Source organism: Oncorhynchus keta, unplaced genomic scaffold, assembly GCF_023373465.1.
Source record: "Oncorhynchus keta strain PuntledgeMale-10-30-2019 unplaced genomic scaffold, Oket_V2 Un_scaffold_515_pilon_pilon, whole genome shotgun sequence".
In the NCBI taxonomy this organism is placed as follows: Eukaryota; Metazoa; Chordata; class Actinopteri; order Salmoniformes; family Salmonidae; genus Oncorhynchus; species Oncorhynchus keta.
Genome location: NW_026290954.1, coordinates 595,001 through 600,371, shown reverse-complemented (window position 1 = coordinate 600,371; position 5,371 = coordinate 595,001). Strand labels below are relative to the sequence as shown.

The 5,371-nt window shown below is 45.0% G+C and overlaps 1 protein-coding gene across 1 annotated transcript in view; it reads left to right on the top strand.

The window, feature by feature from the left end:
* The first annotated feature begins 3,245 nt into the window (after nt 1–3,245).
* LOC118377379 (type-1 angiotensin II receptor-like) overlaps nt 3,246–5,371 on the top strand; it is a 53,285-nt gene continuing 51,159 nt past the window's right edge. Inside the window, exon 1 of the mRNA XM_052516602.1 lies at nt 3,246–3,668. The gene's annotated coding sequence lies outside the window, so the exon portion shown is untranslated. The remainder of the gene's footprint in view (nt 3,669–5,371) is intronic.

The following is a 5,371-nucleotide window of genomic DNA, read 5'->3' as shown; positions in this document are numbered from 1 at the left end:
GTCTACCTTTGACTCATTCCTCTCTGCCTCCTTCTTTCCACTCCTCTCCTCTTTTGACCTCACCCTCTCACCTTCCCCCCTACTCACAAGGCAGGCAATACGCTCGACCTCATCTTTACTAGATGCTGTTCTTCCACTAACCTCATTGCAACTCCCCTCCAAGTCTCCGACCACTACCTTGTATCCTTTTCCCTCTCGCTCTCATCTAACACCTCCCACACTGTCCCTACTCGGATGGTATCGCGCCGTCCCAACCTTCGCTCCCTCTCCCCCTACTCTCTCCTCTTCCATCCTATCATCTCTTCCCTCTGCTCATACCTTCTCAACCTATCTCCTGATTCTGCCTCCTCAACCCTCCTCTCCTCCCTTTCTGCATCCTTTGACTATCTATGTCCCCTATCCTCCAGGCCGGCGCGGTCCTCCCCTCCCGCCCCGTGGCTCGACGACTCATTGCGAGCTCACAGAACAGGGCTCCGGGCAGCTGAGCGGAAATGGAGGAAAACTCGCCTCCCTGCGGACCTGGCATCCTTTCACTCCCTCCTCTCTACATTTTCCTCCTCTGTCTCTGCTGCTAAAGCCATTTTCTACCACTCTAAATTCCAAGCATCTGCCTCTAACCCTAGGAAGCTCTTTGCCACCTTCTCCTCACTCCTGAATCCTCCTCCCCCTCCCCCTCCTCCCCCTCTCTGCAGACGACTTCGTCAACCATTTTGAAAAGAAGGTCGACGACATCCGATCCTCGTTTGCTAAGTCAAGCTGGTTCTGCTCACATTGCCCTACCCTGTGCTCTGACCTCTTTCTCCCCTCTCTCCCCAGATGAAATCTCGCGTCTTGTGACGGCCGGCCGCCCAACAACCTGCCCGCTTGACCCTATCCCCTCCTCTCTTCTCCAGACCATTTCCGGAGACCTCCTCCCTTACCTCACCTCGCTCATCAACTCATCCCTGACCGCTGGCTACGTCCCTTCCGTCCTCAAGAGAGCGAGAGTTGCACCCCCCTCACCCCCAAACCTACACTCGATCCCTCCGATGTCAACAACTACAGACCAGTATCCCTTCTTTCTTTTCTCTCCAAAACTCTTGAACGTGCCGTCCTTGGCCAGCTCTCCCGCTATCTCTCTCTGAATGACCTTCTTGATCCAAATCAGTCAGGTTTCAAGACTAGTCATTCAACTGAGACTGCTGTTCTCTGTATCACGGAGGCGCTCCCCACCGCTAAAGCTAACTCTCTCTCCTCTGCTCTCATCCTTCTAGACCTATCGGCTGCCTTCGATACTGTGAACCATCAGATCCTCCTCTCCACCCTCTCCGAGTTGGGCATCTCCGGCGCGGCCCACGCTTGGATTGCGTCCTACCTGACAGGTCGCTCCTACCAGGTGGCGTGGCGAGAATCTGTCTCCTCACCACGCGCTCTCACCACTGGTGTCCCCCAGGGCTCTGTTCTAGGCCCTCTCCTATTCTCGCTATACACCAAGTCAATTGGCTCTGTCATAACCTCACATGGTCTCTCCTATCATTGCTATGCAGACGACACACAATTAATCTTCTCCTTTCCCCCTTCTGATGACCAGGTGGCGAATCGCATCTCTGCATGTCTGGCAGACATATCAGTGTGGATGACGGATCACCACCTCAAGCTGAACCTCGGCAAGACGGAGCTGCTCTTCCTCCCGGGAAGGACTGCCCGTTCCATGATCTCGCCATCACGGTTGACAACTCCATTGTGTCCTCCTCCCAGAGCGCTAAGAACCTTGGCGTGATCCTGGACAACACCCTGTCGTTCTCAACTAACATTCTATTAGATCTAGAGGCTGTCCAGTCTCCTATTAGAACTAGAGTCTGTCCAGTCTTCTATTATAACTAGAGGCTGTCCAGTCTTCTATTAGAACTAGAGGCTGTCCAGTCTTCTAATAGAACTAGAGGCTGTCCAGTCTTCTATTAGAACTAGAGGCTGTCCATTATTCCATTAGAAATAGAGGCTGTCCATTATTCCATTAGAAATAGAGACTGTCCAGACTTATGCTAGAACAACATAACTTGAGTCTGTACACTCTTCTGTTAGAACACAGAACTAGAGGATGTCCAGTTTTATGTTAGAACACAGTTCTAGAGGATGTCCAGTCTTTTGTTAGAACCAGAGTACTAGAGACTACCCAGTCTTCTGTTAGAACTACAGAACTAGAGGATGTCCAGTCTTCTGTTAGAACCGCAGATCAATAGAGGCTGTCCAGTCTTCTGTTAGAGCTATAGACTGTCCAGTCTTCTATTAGAACACAGATCTAGAGACTGTCCAGTCTTCTATTAGAACACAGATCTAGAGACTGTCCAGTCTTCTATTAGAACTAAGAACTAGAGACTGTCCAGTCTTCTATTAGAACACAGATCTAGAGACTGTCCAGTCTTCTATTAGAACACAGATCTAGAGACTGTCCAGTCTTCTATTAGAACACAGATCTAGAGGCTGTCCAGTCTTCTATTAGAACTAGAGGCTGTCCAGTCTTCTCTTAGAACTAGAGGCTGTCCAGTCTTCTATTAGAACTAGAGGCTGTCCAGTCTTCTGTTAGAACTAGAGGCTGTCCAGACTTCCTTTAGAGCTAGAGGCTGTCCAGTCTTCTATTAGAACATAGATCTAGAGGCTGTCCAGTCAATGAAGAGGAGGTAACAAGGGACAGAGAACTACCACACCACAAACCACTGGAGGATAAGGAGGAGGATGAAGAGGAGGAGGAGAGGAGGAAGAGAGGATGAGAATAAAGGTTTGGAGGAGTGGGAGGGGAGGAGGAGGATGATGATGAGAGGAGGAGGAGGCAGGAGGAGGAGAAGGGGGGAGGGAGGAAGAGGAGGAAAAGAGGAGGAGAGAGAGAGGAAGAAAGAAAGAAAGAAAGAAAGAAAGAAAGAAAGAAAGAAAGAAAGAAAGAAAGAAAGAAAGAGATCATCTTCGACACAATAATGGGAGGGGTGAGAGTTGTGCACAAGTAATGAAGGAGGAGGTGTTTGACAGTTGCATTACGAGAGGGGAGGGGTCTGTTTACGTGTGTGTGTGTGTGTGTGTGTGTGTGTGTGTGTGTGTGTGTGTGTGTGTGTGTGTGTGTGTGTGTGTGTGTGTGTGTGTGTGTGTGTGTGTGTGTGTGTGTGTGTGTGTGTGTGTGTGTGTGTGTGTGTGTGTGTGTGTGTGTGTGTGTGTGTGTTCTGTTAGTGTGTGTGACTGTCAGCTGGTCATCTCATTGGTCCAGTGGAGTTGAATCAGGAGCAGCAACGTTCATCTCTGGAACTGAGGAGGTTTCTATCTCTCTATTCCTCTACTACTCTATACCTAGCTCCTTATCTCTGTGTCTCCCTCCTTATCTCTATCACTCGCTCCTTATCTCTGTGTCTCTCCTCCTTATCTCTATCACTCGCTCCTTATCTCTGTGTCTCTGGAACTGAGGAGGTTTCTATCTCTCTATTCCTCTACTACTCTATACCTCGCTCCTTATCTCTGTGTCTCTGGAACTGAGGAGGTTTCTATCTCTCTATTCCTCTACTACTCTATACCTAGCTCCTTATCTCTGTGTCTCCCTCCTTATCTCTATCCCTAGCTCCTTATCACTGGTTCTCCCTCCTTATCTGCGTCCTTCAGATTTCTCTCCTTCTCCGAAGCATCAGCAGCCCACCGGTTCAAATCCACAGGTAAGAGCATTTCCTCTCTCAATAGCAGCTTGACATGATGGACTTTACATTAATCTGTTTCCCCTGTAACATGATGGACTTTACATTAATCTGTTTCCCCTGTAACATGATGGACTTTACATTAATCTGTTTCCCCTGTAACATGATGGACTTTACATTAATCTGTTTCCCCTGTAACATGATGGACTTTATATTAATCTGTTTCCCCTGTAACATGATGGACTTTAGGATTAATCTGTTTCCCCTGTAACATGATGGACTTTACATTAATCTGTTTCCCCTGTAACATGATGGACTTTACATTAATCTGTTTCCCCTGTAACATGATGGACTTTATATTAATCTGTTTCCCCTGTAACATGATGGACTTTATATTAATCTGTTTCCCCTGTAACATGATGGACTTTACATTAATCTGTTTCCCCTGTAACATGATGGACTTTACATTAATCTGTTTCCCCTGTAACATGATGGACTTTACATTAATCTGTTTCCCCTGTAACATGATGGACTTTACATTAATCTGTTTCCCCTGTAACATGATGGACTTTACATTAATCTGTTTCCCCTGTAACATGATGGACTTTACATTAATCTGTTTCCCCTGTAACATGATGGACTTTACATTAATTAATCTTAATCTGTTTCCTGTAACATGATGGACTTTACATTAATCTGTTTCCCCTGTAACATGATGGACTTTACATTAATCTGTTTCCCTGAAGGAACATGATGGACTTTACATTAATCTGTTTCCCCTGTAACATGATGGACTTTACATTAATCTGTTTCCCCTGTAACATGATGGACTTTACATTAATCTGTTTCCCCTGTAACATGATGGACTTTACATTAATCTGTTTCCCCTGTAACATGATGGACTTTACATTAATCTGTTTCCCCTGTAACATGTGGACTTTATGATGATGGACTTTATATTAATCTGTTTCCCCTGTAACATGATGGACTTTACATTAATCTGTTTCCCCTGTAACATGATGGACTTTACATTAATCTGTTGGAGTTGTAACATGATGGACTTTACATTAATCTGTTTCCCCTCTAACTGGACTTTACATTAATCTGTTTCCCCTGTAACATGATGGACTTTATATTAATCTGTTTCCCCTGTAACTTTACATTAATCTGTTTCCCCTGTAACATGATGGACTTTACATTAATCTGTTTCCCCTGTAACATGATGGACTTTACATTAATCTGTTTCCCTGTAACATGATGGACTTTACATTAATCTGTTTCCTGTAACATGATGGACTTTACATTAATCTGTTTCCCCTGTAATATGATGGACTTTACATTAATCTGTTTCCTGTAACATGATGGACTTTATATTAATCTGTTTCCCTGTAACATGATGGACTTTACATTAATCTGTTTCCCTGTAACATGATGGACTTTATATTAATCTGTTTCCCCTGTAACATGATGGACTTTACATTAATCTGTTTCCCTGTAACATGATGGACTTTATATTAATCTGTTTCCCCTGTAACATGATGGACTTTATATTAATCTGTTTCCCCTGTAACATGATGGACTTTACATTAATCTGTTTCCCCTGTAACATGATGGACTTTACTTAATCTGTTTCCCCTGTAACATGATGGACTTTATATTAATCTGTTTCCCTGTAACATGATGGACTTTACATTAATCTGTTTCCCCTGTAACATGATGGACTT